This window comes from Lonchura striata, chromosome 13 (genome assembly GCF_050655825.1).
Source record: "Lonchura striata isolate lonStrDom1 chromosome 13, ASM5065582v1, whole genome shotgun sequence".
Lineage (NCBI taxonomy): Eukaryota > Metazoa > Chordata > Aves > Passeriformes > Estrildidae > Lonchura > Lonchura striata.
In genome coordinates, this window is record NC_140715.1 from 5,520,357 (window position 1) to 5,534,776 (window position 14,420).

Here is a 14,420-nt window from a genome sequence, read left to right on the forward strand (position 1 = left end):
AGCGGCTGGAGCTGAGTGCCCAGCCTGAGAGCCCTGTGGCTCCCCCAGCCCAGGCACATCCCCAGGGGTGTTCCTGGAGAACAGGGCTCGAGGCATCACCAGCCCTCACCTCCCAGACCCTCCAAGCCCTGTCGGGTTGCCCAGAAAAGCTCCTTCACTACATGGGGTCTCTGGGACAAATTATTGTCCCCTGCCTCGCTGAAGGGGAGATTTTGCGACAAAATTTATGTGTAATTATCTTCCCAGGCCCCAAGGCCATGAGGCAGAGGAGCAGCCAGGAGGATGTGCGTGGACTCCCTGCTCTCCCCACCGGTCACACCATACCCCGAACTGGGACAGGACCTCACAGGCAGGGGCAGGGAGGTGATGCCACCAGAGCCCCATCCCGCTGCTGCCGGGAGAGATGCACGTCCTCAAGGCTCTTCATTAAACCCGCTTATTGCTGCGGGAGCCTCTTCCCCCTCCTCTCAGCCCCTTCCTCGGCTCCCCGCATCCCTGCAGGCTCGGCCCAGCCAGCCGAGCGGCAGCACAGCGCTGCGGACCCCGCTGCTGGATCCCGGCCTCCTGCGGGGCTGCCGGGTGTCTCCAGCCCGCCCCACGGACCCCGCCGAGCCCCCAAACCCACCCCTGCCCCACGGACCCCGCCGAGCCTCCAAACCCACCCCTGCCCCACGGACCCCGCCGAGCCCCCAAACCCACCCCTGCCCCACGGACCCCGCCGAGCCTCCACACCCACCCCTGCCCCACGGACCCCGCCGAGCCTCCACACCCACCCCTGCCCCACGGACCCCGCCGAGCCTCCAAACCCATCCCTGCCCCACGAACCCCACCGAGCCTCCAAACCCACCCCTGCCCCACGGACCCCGCCGAGCCTCCAAACCCATCCCTGCCCCACGGACCCCACCGAGCCTCCACGCCCATCCCTGCCCCACGGACCCCGCCGAGCCTCCACGCCCATCCCTGCCCCACGGACCCCGCCGAGCCTCCACGCCCATCCCTGCCCCACGGACCCCGCCGAGCCTCCACGCCCATCCCTGCCGGGGATGGAGCCGGGACAGCCGCGTCCCTCCTCCCTTTGATCCGCTCCCTCCCGCAGCCCCCACTGCTGGGAGAGTTTGTGCTGGGTGCAGAGGTGCTCTTTTTGGAACATATATTTTTAATGGGTATTTCAGATGTGACGCAGGCACGAGGGAGCCATTCTCCCGTGCCCTGGTATTTGCATCTTTTCCAGCGCAGGCAGGGGAAGGTTTGGCGGAGGGAGCCGGGCAAGCAGGAAGGAAAGGAGCTTTGTGCTTTGTATCGCCAGGGCCCAATTACAGCCTGAAAGGCGAGGAGCCCATCCGGGTATTGCCCTCTCCAGCCAGTCCAGGCTGCAATTACGCTCCTCGCCAGGCTCAGCAGGCTCTGGGACAAAAAAAATAGATCTCAAGAGCTTCACAAATGATCGCTGGCTCGCTCTTCGGGGCGCGGGGATTTTAGGGCACCATCTGCTCGCTGTGTTCTGCCAGCACAGATCCTAAAAACTCCTGGGTTTCACCTGGCTCCTGGAAGAGAAGGAGAGCAAGGGAGAGCCCCGAGGCTCCCCGCCGTGCCGGGAGTGAGGGATGGGAGGCTGGCACTGGGGAGGTGATGCTGCAGGGATGTGCCTGGTGGTACTGCCAGGAGGGCTTAGGGTGGGACGTGAGAGGAGATCCCACAGAGAAAATGGGGTGGGAGGTGCGGAGGGAAGCTTGGGATGAGGTTTCCCACTCCCACTGGGACTGACTTTCCCACAGAGGGATGTGACTCCCAGCCTGGGGCACGTCCAAGCATCGCTGTGCTGCTGGTGCAAGGCCAGAGCTGGCAGGAGCCCTGTGAGGGTGCCTGTGTTACCAGAGGGACAGAGCCAGCCTGGCACCCCCTGGGCAGCTCACACCACAATTCAGGTCACTTCTGAAGCCCACACAAGCCATTCAGGCCACCAAATGCCACCCCCAAGCTGCTGGCAGGCTTGGGTGCCCTCAAGGTGGTGCCCACCACGGGGACAAGAGTGTGTGACAGCAGACAGGGGTGGCATTGCTGCCTGAGGACCTGTGCTGGCAACCAGGGAGGGTTCTGCAGGAAATCTGTCACTGTGACCGGGGGGGACTCCCTTGGAGCTCCAGGCCACGTGCCATTGACCATGGTAAAATCTGATGGCAACAGCATTTTCCACTGTTCCAGGGCAATTTCTGGGCAATGATTGAGAAAACTAAGCTGCAGAGAGAGTAGGAAAAGGCAAAAAGAGCCATATGGAAAAATAAATGGAAATATAGGAGAATCATGGTGTGATTCATGGGCTGTCCTGTGCAGGGCCAGGAGATAGACCCAATAGTCCTTATGGGCCCCTTCCAGCTCAGGATATTCCACGATTCTATGCTCCTGTGTATTGTGCTAAGACCAGCGAGCTCTGGTGTTGAGCCAAACCAGCAAACACTGAAGTGGTGCAAGTGAGTGAGCCAGGTTTGACCTTCAGGCTCTGCCAGGACTAAAGTAACGTGCAAGGGGAGGGTCTGTCCCACTCAACTCAACTCCCAGAGAGCCACCACGCTGCTCTCAGCACACAGGAACTGTGTTTTCTTTGAAGCTCTTTCAATCTCAAAGTCCTGCCTGGCAATTATACACATTTTCAGGTCTGAATTTGCTGGCCTGTCTCTAGACATATGCTGTATGATATGATATGGAGCAGTTGGGCATGGATTTCCACGCAGCAGCGCCGTCTGCTTCCCGGCGCTCCCGCTGTGCCTCTCTGCTCCCTCAGCTCTCTGAAAGCTACAGATTCAGATTTGGGTCCCCAGGAGGCTGGTTCTGCATCTCAGCCAGGCAGGGAAAGGGTAAACCCGAATCCAGCAGAGCAGGGAGGGTGCCTGGGACAGGGTTTGGGACAGGGTGAGCAGTTCTGTCCCCGCAGCCGGGTGCAGGTCACCCAGCTCTCCCGGGCTTTTTCCCAGAATGTTGGCCATAAACATCCCATAAACATCAGTGAGGAGCACCATGGTTGTTCCTGCAGACAGGGAACGGGATGTGGCAAGCTCTGTGGGGTGCATTCAACCCAGCCTCATGCCTTGCTTTCCAGAGCTGTCCACACAATGAACCACCAGCACATGTTTCCTGCTGTCCTCCCCAGCCTTGCCTAGGATTTCTGGGCATGAGAATCATTCCAAGAAATAGTGGTGCAGACCAGAAGCTGATTCTGGTTCCCATCAGCAGGTTCCAGAGTTAAAATCAAGCTGTTATCATGGCAAAGATTGTCCAAGGAAAGGAACTGCAGACAAGGCTGCACCCCCAAGCACGGTGGGGTGATGCCTGCAGCTCCCAGCAGCTCTGCTGCCAGGGCTGGCTCTGCCAGTCTCCTGCCTTCCCTTGGCACAGGACCTGCCTCCCTGCAGGGTCCCCTCCATCAGGACACGTTGCAGCAAGGCTCAAGGGCAGATTTCCCTCTTTGGAGTGCACACTGAGGGTCTGACCAGGGTGAGCACCCTCGGGCACACCCCAAAAGGTTGGGTGGGCAGAATCCTGCCAGTCTGACCTACAGTTCATCCTGGAAGTGGCTCCTGAGGTTCCCACTCAGCAGCCAGGCACTGAGTGTGCTCTGGGTCATAAGCAGGGCCACAGCAAAGCCCTGCAGTTCCCAGGGCCAGCAGACCACCCTGTCCATGCCATGACCAGCCCTGGGAGCTTCCCGGGCTCAGGGGCAGTGACCTGGCTGAGCGAGGAGGAAGAGTCATTCCAGAGCTACAGGCACAGAGATCCCATCCCACATGGGTCCCCGTCCCTGCAGCAGGGGGGTTCTGAGGGCCAGTTTGGAGCTGTCCCTTCCTGCACCTTGTTTCCTCTCTGGAGAGCTCTGATTGCCACAGGGATAAGAGGGGGGACACACAGTGCCGTGGTGCAGCCTGGGGATGCTCCCAGCAGCTGCCAGCGGGTCAGAGGTGGCCAAGCCTGACCCCCACCATGTTTCAGCACAAGTTTGGCACCCAGTGAGGTGTCAGTCCCCAGCAACTCCATCCCAGCTCCCAGCCAGGGCCAGCTTTACCTCCCTGTGCAGGAGGGAGACACTGGCTGAGCGTGGTGTCCAGCCTGAGGTCTCCTGCCCTTTGCCAGCTGCCTTCCCTGCAGTGGGTAGGGTGGGGGCTGAGGTTACCTGGCTCCTTGATGTGCTCTGCTCCTCTGGTTTGGCCCTGCTGGAGCCACGAGGGGTGCTGATGGTTTGTGCATCCCTTCTGATGAGGGCTTGCAGCCCAGGAGACCCTGCAGTGCTCAGGCTGGAGGAAACCAGGGGGTGAGACCACAGCCTTGCCTGTGACTCTCACAGGACTGCCAGCACTGCTGTTTAAAGGCTGAAGGAGACCCCAAATCTCACAAGTCTCCACATCAGGAGCTCTCCAAGCCCCGTCTCCCAGGGAGCTCCAGCTGAGTGAATCCTGGGCCAGGTCTCTGTACCACTGGAACTCCTTCCCAGCCCCAAACACCACGAGTGGCACCATTTCTGCTGCCTCGCCCTACCAGTCTGTGCTGGGGGCCACAGGAGGGTGGAGTCCCCCCTGGCCCCCACCTCCCCTGCACACCACTGCCCCTAAAAAGCCAAAGCCACATGCCTTGCTCCCAGCTGCTGGAGAACAGCCAGGAACCACTTCCAGACTGCGTCACCATATTCATGGCCTCTCCTGGGCTATATTTAGTTTTGTGACTGCAGGTTTTTCTGGCCGTGGAGTTGCTAAAGAACTGGCACTCCCCACTCAAAGCAGAGCGCGTCCCCGAGGGGAGCTGAGCTGGGAGGGGGGAGCTGCACAGGCTGAAGGACTGGAGCATCCCCCAGGTGAGGTTTGCCTCGCTGGCAGAACAACCAGCACGCCACAGCTTCAGCCCTGCCCGTCCCCTGTGCAGGGAGGGAGCTGGGGAGCTTGTGCACAGCCAATTGCATTTTGCCGTAGCCAGCAGATCTGGAGAGGATGTGAACCAAAAGCTGCCTTGCAAAGAGGTCACAGAACACAGGAGGGAGGAACCGTGGCTGTGCTGCACACCAGCCACTGTGGTCTGCAGGTTTTTTAGGAGCTGAGCTCAGGGGCACTGACTCCAGCAGCGCAGCGTCCCTCTGCTCCCCGAGGGCTCCAGGCAGGGTGTGTCCTGGGCATCCTGCTGCTCCCTTTGGCTCAGGCACAGCTGGGCAGCTGCCAGACCTTGTGATTCTCCCCCTGCCTTACTCTGATACCTGGGATGATGCTGGGGAGGGGCCCGTGCCCGGGAGATGCCATGGGTGGGGTGTGGGCTCTGTCAAACCCCATGTCCTAGTGCAGAACAGGGGGAGCTCTGCCCACAGCAGGGGCTGGAATGGGAAGAGCTTTAAGGTCCCTTCCCACCCCAACCATTCCAGGATTCTATTTTATGACTCTGTGAAGCCAGTGCCTGGTGATCCGTGGCCTTAGACATGGTTCAGCCACCTTCCTTTCTCCAGCCTTCAGGAACCCAAAAACTGCTTTGGAGTTCACTGTGTGAGCAGGTGGAGCAGTCCTGGAATGCTGACCTCAACATAAAGTGGCAGAATTTCCCAGGTCAGAGAGGACCTCAGGAGGTCTCTAGTTAACTTTCTGCTCCAAGCAAGGTCAGCTGCAAGATCTCATTGTCCAGTAGGGCTTGAAAACCTCAGAGGATGGGACAGTGCAGCTGTCCTGGGCAAGCTGCTGATGACTGGCTGCCTTCATGGGAAAAGGTGTGTCTTTATCACCAGTCTGAGCTTCTCTTAACTTACCTCATACCTGTTTCTCTTCCTCTCACCATACACTGCTCTGAAGAGTCTGACTGTCCGCTCAAACACCTCCTCACAGGTACTGCATGGCTGCTTTAGATCCCTCTAAGCCCTTCACTTCTCAAGGATAAACCTCCCACTGCTGTTCTCATCATCCTGGAAAGGGGAAAGAACTACCTTCAGAAAGAAAAGGAAAAAAAAACAGAGGAAAAAAAGAAAAAATAAAAATAAAAAATACAAAAAAGAAAGAGAAGTACCTCAAACTCTTGTGACCCTCTTCACTCCAATCCCACTAAAAGTGATGGCAAATGAGGAGATCCCATCCCATCATACTCTGGGTTGCTCTAAGAATCAGGAACAATAAATCAAGTCTCTTCAGTCCAAGATGTTCCCATCTCTTTGCTGACACCAGATAACACAGGGCTGTGAATATTCCCAGCCTGGAACATCTCTGAAGGAAAAGAAGCTGCTGCCTGCAAGGCAGGGAAGCAGAGATACTTAATAGGTAAAACAAGGGGAAAGGAGGCTCCAGAGGTCTCAGGTAAATCCATTCATCCCACGGTGCCTTCATTTTCCACGCTGCTCCTGAGGAACCAGTGCCTGAATGCAAGAAATATCTGCACAGAGAAGCAATTGCTGCTGATCAGCCTCTTCCCCTGGCTGAAACCTCTCCCTGTGCTGATTGCACAGACCCTCAGCACGAGCCAAACCCAAAAATCAGTGCTCCCATGGTCAAGGCGAGCTCTCCAGGAGGTGAGCTATATCTTTTTCCAGCTTGACAGTGAGATGAAGAGGGCTGGAGGCACAGGAGGTAGCTCCATCCATCAGGAGCACATCTGGTATCACCACCATCAGCCACCATCAACCATCTTCCCTCTGCCTCCAGCAGTGTCCCTGCAATGTCTCCTCAACCAGCAGTGACCAAGGCCAGCCCTGGCTGCAGGGACAGCAGTTCCAGATGTGGCAGCTGTGGACAGGTAGGCTGGAGACTGGAAGTGAGCCGGGATGTAGGAGGTGTGATGGAAACGGGTTTAGGGCAGGGGGAGTGGGGAGGAACACAGCCAGAGGTGACCAGGCAAGAGTGCCCACGAGCTTTGGGTCTGCTGGACGGGACCAGCTCCCATGACAGTTCCACTGGGAGCTGGCATGAAGGTGAGAGCAATCCAGGAATCCTTTGGAAGCCACCAGGAGACTTGGAGAGGGTCAGGAGATTGTAGGTCTCATCTCGAGCTACTCATTAGCCACAAGGACTCCGGCCTTTCAACCAGGCTAATTACTGATTGCTCAAAGGATAACACTTCCCACAGCTGCTAAACTTGCTGACACTGGGCCCTGGATGTCTTCTATTCTGGGAAGGGGGAGTGGAGTCTCCTAGAGTGAACTTGTGGAGCTGGGCAAAGCCACACTGGAGCAGAGATAAAGTCAAGGACAGCTGCAGCTGCTTGGCAATCATTCAAAATGAGCCACGAGTCACTGACTTGGCTATTCTGGGACGAGCTGAAGAGCCAGAGCTGGGGAGAACGAATTCGTGGCCTGCTCACACAGAAATGGACTGCAGCAAGCCTGGACCTGAGCAGTGCCCAGGCACATTTGTCAGGGTCCTGCTGGGAGGCTGCAAAGCTCTGTCCCTGCTCACCAGCGAGGAGCTGTGGCTGCAGATCTGCCCTGGGTCTGATCTACCAGAGCTCACAGGTCTCCAGCAGGGGAGGACCACACAGCTCCCTGAAAGTCACAGAGAGAAATCGCTGCTTTGAGGACTTTTCAACGCTTCAGGTTGCCTGAAATTGGGTCAAAGCCTTTGCCCAGGGCTGCCGTGCCTGAATACAACTGCTGCAGAAGTTTCTAGAGAACCTAGCAGAGGCTCCCCAAGTCAGAATTTACTGTGGAATGGGGTGGATGAAGACTGTGATATTCCCTGAATCTGCAACCAGTGACCAGAGTAATCCTCTCAAATCTTTGCCTAAGGCAAAGAACCTGAATTGGAACCTGAATTGTTTATGTGCTGTATTTCCCAGCTTTTGGGTGGGAGGCTCTGACGTGGCCCAGCAAGGTCTGTTCCCTGCCTCCAGTACTCCCAGCATGGCTGGGACTGACCTGACCCCTCCCCACAGCCCAGTGCAGGTCACCCCAGAGCTGCAAGACTCAGATAGACAATTAAGCTGGTTGGGAGCTCACCCAAAGGACACCAGGCCTTTTGAGGTCACTCACTGCGTATGCTGGAAAGCAGATATGATCTCATTAGGCAAATATTTATGATCAATATCGTCCACACTCTGGCCATGAACAGCATCACTTGGAGCTAGCAGCTCTCCAGGGATGGATGTGGGTTAACAGGAGAGCCCGGGCTGAGCATGAACCTCTGCTCACCTGGCTTGAAAACACCTACAATTCCCCTAAACATTTTTTTCACGATTCACCAGGAGATTAATTAGCTGCTTGGAAACCCCAGACATTAATTATTGATTATGCAAAAGATTTTGTTCATCACAGTTGCTGAGCTTGTCAGTGCTGCGGGACAGGATGGCTGAGGACACCAGGATGGAGGAGAAGGCTGGATGGGCCCTGGAGAGGGAGTGGATTTGCACCAGTTTCTCATGGTGGAACGGCTCCAAAACAGGAGCCAAGAGTGGCAGCGAGAGCCCAGCTCAAGCACAGCTGCCCTGAGGGGCAGGAAACTGAGGCACAGGCCAGCATGACCCCTCCAGGGAGCAGCCGCAGCATCCCCTGCGCCCCGGGGCGCCTGAGCTGAGCTCGGGGCTGCTCCCGGGGCGGAGGGAGATTCCAGCATCGCCTCTCCTCGCAGGGACACAGCCCGGGGCCGGAGCCCCTCCTCGGCCCGGATCCGGGGCAGAAGGAGCCGCAGCCGCGGCGAGCGCGGGTGGCAGTGATAAACCTCCTGCAACGCCCGGCAATTAATCTTGCGCAGCGGTGAGTCAGAGTCACCCGGAGCTTCCTCCCCTCACCCAGAACCAGCCACCGCCGTCTCCAGAAGCTCTCGGCTCCAGGGACCAGCAGATGCCACCTGGCTGGGGAGAGGGATTTTTTTTTTATTTATTTTTTAATTTTTTTTTTTTTTTTTTTTGTGCTGTGCCATCACTGAGAGGCGCTGGATTCCTGTCCGGACCTCTTCGCTGCCCCCACGGGAAACAAGACCCACCGACACCCGCATGTGCCCGCCCATCTCTGCGGAGGAGTGGGGTGCTTTACTCCCAGCTTCTCTGGCCATCAGGGAGGCGAGAGGAGATGCCATCCTCATGATAAAGCCCATATAAAAAAAGGTGTCAAAAGCCAGAGGGGAGGAGGAAGCAGGAAGGACTTAAATAAAACCCCCGGGAAGGAACGGGTATATTTAACTCCCACCAAGAAAATGCCCCCGCACGTTTTTCCCCTGTCCCCACCCCCCAAAATCTGCGGTGCTCCCCAAACTTTCCCAAGCTTTCTCGGGGAAAAGCCTCTTCCCGCGTTGCCCTAGGCACGAATGCAGTTTGCAGTTTTAACAGCAGATGTCTCTCCTATTATGATTTATAAAAATGCTTAAAATAAATAATGCAAACATATTTACAGGAATGAATTCCTGCTCCTGAGCGCGTTTGTCACTCGGAGGCTCCCGAGCAGGAGCGCCTCGCCGCCCGATGCCTCCCGCACCGCCCCCCCGCCGGCGCTGCGGCGGCTGCCAGGAGCCCAGGGCAGGGTGGCCAAATCCCAAACCCCCCCAGCCCCTCCCCGAACCCCGGCTCCGGGCCCACACCAGCGTTTCAATGCAAACGTTGTATAATCAACGCGTTAAATATTTAAGATGGTCGCGCAGGAGAGCTGCCCGGCGGTGCCTGATTTCACACATCCTGACAATTTCACGGACCTCTGGGCTTACGTTTCTTGGCAAATAATGAAAGGCGGTGGGAGCCCCCTTCCTCGAAGGGCACGTTGGGGAGCTTTGCCCTGGCCGCAACTCCTCCAAGCGCGCTGCGCCCTGCGCGGCGCCGCTCCCACCTCCGCGCCCAGCCATGTCCAATGCTTTTAAGCGTGACCTTGGCGCGGATGCGGCCGTCACGCCGCCGAGGTGACTCAAAGGCAGAGCGGGGGGCCGGGGAGGGGGGCACGGCCGGGGGCAGCTGCCGCCAGAGCCGGAGCTTCCCATGGAACAACTTTTTTTTTTTTTTTTTTTAATTATTCCAGGGCCGCTCCCGCAGCCGCGCACACAAAGAGCCGCCGTACCTGCGGGGATGCGAGCGGCGCGGTGCCCGCTCCGCGGCCGCGCAGAGCCTGCCCGTTTCCATAGCTTCACACAGCAGCGCTCCCCTCTCCCGAGCCCAGCGGAGCAGGACCCGGCGGCTTATCAGCCATCATCCTGCCACGCAGCGCTCCTCCGGGCCCTACCTGCCGGCGGCCAGTCTCGCTGGCAACGCAGGATAATATCTTTTCCCACCAGAGCCCTGCGATGATTTCTTCCCGCTGTAATTTTGTCTCGCTTCCAAAGCCTCTTGCATAACCCGTGCTGAGGGAGCAGAGCACAAAGCAGGGCAGCTACAGGAGCTCCCCCGAGCAGGGGATGGGGTGAGAGGCTGTCCCGACCTGGAGGACACCCCGAGAGGCTCTGGTGCTTCAGTCCTGATGAAGGAAAGGTGAGAGGAGGCATCAAAAAGGACTCATGTGTCTCCCTAGCCAAACTCCCTGGCCAAATCCTCCTGGCTGAGCCAGGAGGACAGGGAGGTGGAGGGCAGAATTTTCTCCCCAGTGAGCCAGATCCTGCCTGGGTGAGAGCTCTGTGGGAGCCCAGAACCACAGCCTCTCAAAACAGGCACAGAAATTGGGCTGGAAAGCCTGCTCCAGGAGGAGTGGCGGTGTTTGTGGCCTCCTGAAGGGGTGACTTGCTCCAGTTCCCTGCCTTCTTGCAGGTTGCCTGGGCAAGGAGCAGAAGCACAGGGCATGCAGAGGCATGAGGAGTCTGCTGAAGCCTTTGTCATGGAGGAGAGACACATCCCAGGTAGCACAAGCAGGGAATCGTGAACTGAATACCCTGCCATCCTCCAAGTGAGGGTCCTGCATCCTTCCCTGCCTCAGCCAGGGCCACAGCCAGCGCTGCACATCCCATCCATCCCATCCTCCACATCCCAGCTCCAGAGCTGGATCTGGGGCAAAGCCAGGAGAGAGAACTACCAGCCCCTGGGCTGGTCAGAGGACTGTGGCCATGCCAGCCATCACGCCCTGCACAGCCCAGGACAGGAGCAGCACACACAATAAAAGCTGCTCAGCACTCTGCATCCTCTGGCTGTTGATGCAGGAAGGGCAGATCCTCACATGGATCCATCCACAACTTCCCAAGCTGGGATTGTTACCAGTGATAGCTCATCACCAAAATCTCTGATTTCAGAGGGGCTCTAATTATTTCTCTCTGGTGACCAGCAGTAGGACCTGGGGGAATGGCTGGAGCTGTGTTAGGAGAGACTTAGGCTGGATATTTGGGAAAGGTTCTTGTCCCAAAGGGTGGTCAGGCACTGAGCAGGTTTCTGAAGGCAGTGGTCACAGCCACAAGGCTGACAGAGCTCAGGATGAGCCTGGTCAGTGCTCTCAGATGAACCATGGGATGGTTGGGATATCCCCTGTAGGGCCAGGAGCTGGACACAATGACTCTTATGGATTCCTTCCAGGTCAGGGCATTCCACAATTCCATGATTCTATGATTTGGGAATTTGGGCTCCATCTGAAAGGACAGGGAGCATCTGTTAGCTTGGGAAGAGAAGTGTTTATTTTGATTTCTCTGGTATTAGAGGAACTTTGTGACTTTTCAATTGCCATCTAGTAAAGTCATTTATATCAGTAGTGGATAAAACCAAGAGCCTCCTGCTGTTCAAAGCAACACTTTTTTGTTTCAGAAAGAACATCTAGAACAGTTCATTTGGGTTGACCCAAAGTTATTTCTTTCCCCTGGGTTTTTGATTAAACAGCCCAAACAATGCAACCCCACTTATGCTCCCAGCCCAAGGATACTTTTTGCCACACATCAAGTGCCTGCTTGAAATTTTCCATGCTTTGTGGCTGAGTCAGACTACATTTTCTCTCCAAAATTTAAGCAAAAACTCATTTCTGAGAAGAGAGCTTTGCCCACCAAGCAGGACCATGAAGCTTTCCCACAGCTTTGCCTGGAATCAGGAATGAGATGGCTGTGCTGGGCCTTGCTCTATTTCCCAAGGAGCTGCACATGCATTTGGGGAATTGTTTGCAGAGGAGTTTGCAGCCTGGAAATGTCACAGAATTTGCTCAGCCTCTGGGAAACCAAGATATTCCAGGGAGCAGAGGGCAGCCACGAGGATGGACAGGGTGAAGCATGTCTGTGCCCAGGGAAAGGACACAGCCAGGGCCCGCAGGGATGAGATGCTCCCAGCCCTGGTGAAGTGACTCAGGGACTTTGCAAGATGGAGGTGGAATGTTTGCATTTTCTCTTCTTTCTGGTTTTCTGTTGGGTTTTTTTTGTTTGTTTGGTTGGTTGGTAGGTTTTTTTTGTTTGTTTTTGTTTGTTTGTTTTTTTTTCCGTAATCTCTCTCTGCCAGGTTTGAAAGCTGCACCTGCAGGACAGTTCAAACTCTGGTGTGAACTCACCTGCCTCACACCTCACCCATGCTGGCACAGCCTCCTGGATCCCACCTGGGGGCAAAGAGAGGTGATGATGCCACGGCTGCTGCACACAGAACCTCCAGGACCTCACACCATCAGAAGGGCTTCGTTTCCCTGCACAGCTCCAGAGGCAGCTGGAGAAGGAGGCAGGGGCCACCCAGTGAAACCAAGCAATGTCACTGGGGCCAAGGAAATCCACAGACCCTGAAGAAGGAACAGGACAAGGCTGACAAACTCAGGAGTGCTCATGTCCCACCATGGCTGTGCTTCCTGAGCCGTATTCCCAAACTGTCCCACGTGCCTTGGGTGGCACCTGGGCACGGGGCATTGTGCCAGCCCTGTGCCTGCCCTTCAGGAGGGCTGCAAGGGGAAGCCCCAGGGCACGTCCCCAGCTTCCTGCAGCTGCTGCTGGGCTGAAAACTGTGCTGGGCAGCAAAGGCACGGCCACCCCGCCTGTGCCCACAGCATTGCCTCATCCCGGTGGGACAGGCTGTGACCTGGCCGTGGGAGGAACCAAAAGGCTCCCAGGCAGCAAATGCAGCAGCCCAGGTTGTGCTGGGTGTCAGCTCAGCTCTGCTTGGCACAGACATGACTCAGGACAAGCAGCACACCCCTCCGAGACAGCTGCAGCAGCAGAGACATAGCAAGGGAGGTCCATTTCCCTCTTTTCCCCGCTGTCCTGGAGCTCTGACACTGCCAAGAAAAGCAAAGATGCCCAAAAACTGTGACTAGAATATGAATGTGATGTTCAGGCTGTGGCAGTGGCTGTGTGGCAGTGGCTGTCACCCAGCTTGAACTGCCCAGCCACAGAGATCCATCCTGAGCTGCAGGCAGCAGGGGTGAGGCCAGCCCAGCTGAAAAACCTTTCCTCCAGCCCCAGCCCTCCTGCCCCAGCCTGCCCACACCCCTTTGCTTGCCCACGGAGCTCTCCTGCCTGCCTGTACCACAGCCCGCTGTCCTTGGCATCCCCAGGCACAGCAGAGGCTGTGGCAGTGTCTGAGCAGATGCTGAAGGGGAGGGAGTAACCCACATGTGGTCATGGCTGGGAAAGGTCCAGGCCACTGGGTCTGGTCATGGTGGAGAGCAGAGTAAGGGATGTGGACGTGAGAAATCCACCAGCTCTGAGCACAGGTGCTGCACCCCGGGCAGTGAGGGGGTGAGGGGGTGCCAGGGCTGGACACTCCTGCCCACGGGCTGTGGGACTCTACCAGCCTCCAGCTCTTTGGCCCTGAAAAGGATCAGAAACCTCAGGAAAAGCTTCTGCACACTATATCCAGCAGAGCAGGGCTGCCTGGGCTCCCTTTCCATGGGCATAACTCCTCCACACTCAGCCAGCTCCAGCCCCACAGAGCCCAGCTGAAGAGCTGCCTCTGGTTTTCCACCCTCAACACACCAGAGCAGAGGTTTAGGATGAGGCAGAAGGGCCACGTTGGACTGACAACATCCATGGAACAAGACTGAGGTGCCCAGGGTGCAGCACCCATGTGTGAGCCATGCCTTGCTTGTAGGGTGTGGGAATCCAGAGCTTCCCTCTGGCTGCCCTGGCAGGTCTGGGACCCTGGCAGGAGTCAGGAACCCCCTGGACAGAGCCCCCAGAGACACTGCCTGTGATCTCTGTCCATGCAAAACAGTTTTCAATCTTACAGGATGAATTACCAGCTCTGAGTGTTTGATATAAGTAATAATTAAGTGTGGCATGGGTGCAAAAGTAAAATTTTAGGATTCTAGATCAAAGGGGACAAGCTGGAGGAAATTGGGAGTGTCTTGTCCTTTTTCTCCTTCTTCATGCCCTCCATGTTTCACTGTGGTGTTGGCATTTTTCTGTTGGTTCAGGCTGGGGACACACTGTCCAACGTAGGTGACAGATATTGGCACGTTATTGTAAATCCAGCCCAGGGAGTTTCTGGTATTTAATGTTTGTCACATCCCACTGAGGGCAGAGCCCCACACGCTGCCCTGCAGGACAGAGCTGGGCAGGGCAGCAGAACATGTGAGAGATAAACAGAATAAACAACCTGGAAACCAGCACAGACCAATTATGGCT

General features: G+C 56.7%; 1 long non-coding RNA gene across 1 annotated transcript; it reads right to left on the reverse strand.

The window, feature by feature from the left end:
- Positions 1-1,136: 1,136 nt before the first annotated feature.
- On the reverse strand, positions 1,137-13,139 carry LOC146766157 (uncharacterized). Its single transcript, XR_014958279.1, has 2 exons — positions 9,624-13,139; positions 1,137-1,544 (listed from the first exon to the last, which is right to left on the reverse strand). It is a non-coding gene; the product is annotated as an uncharacterized LOC146766157 (long non-coding RNA).
- Between the last annotated feature and the right edge of the window lie 1,281 nt (positions 13,140-14,420).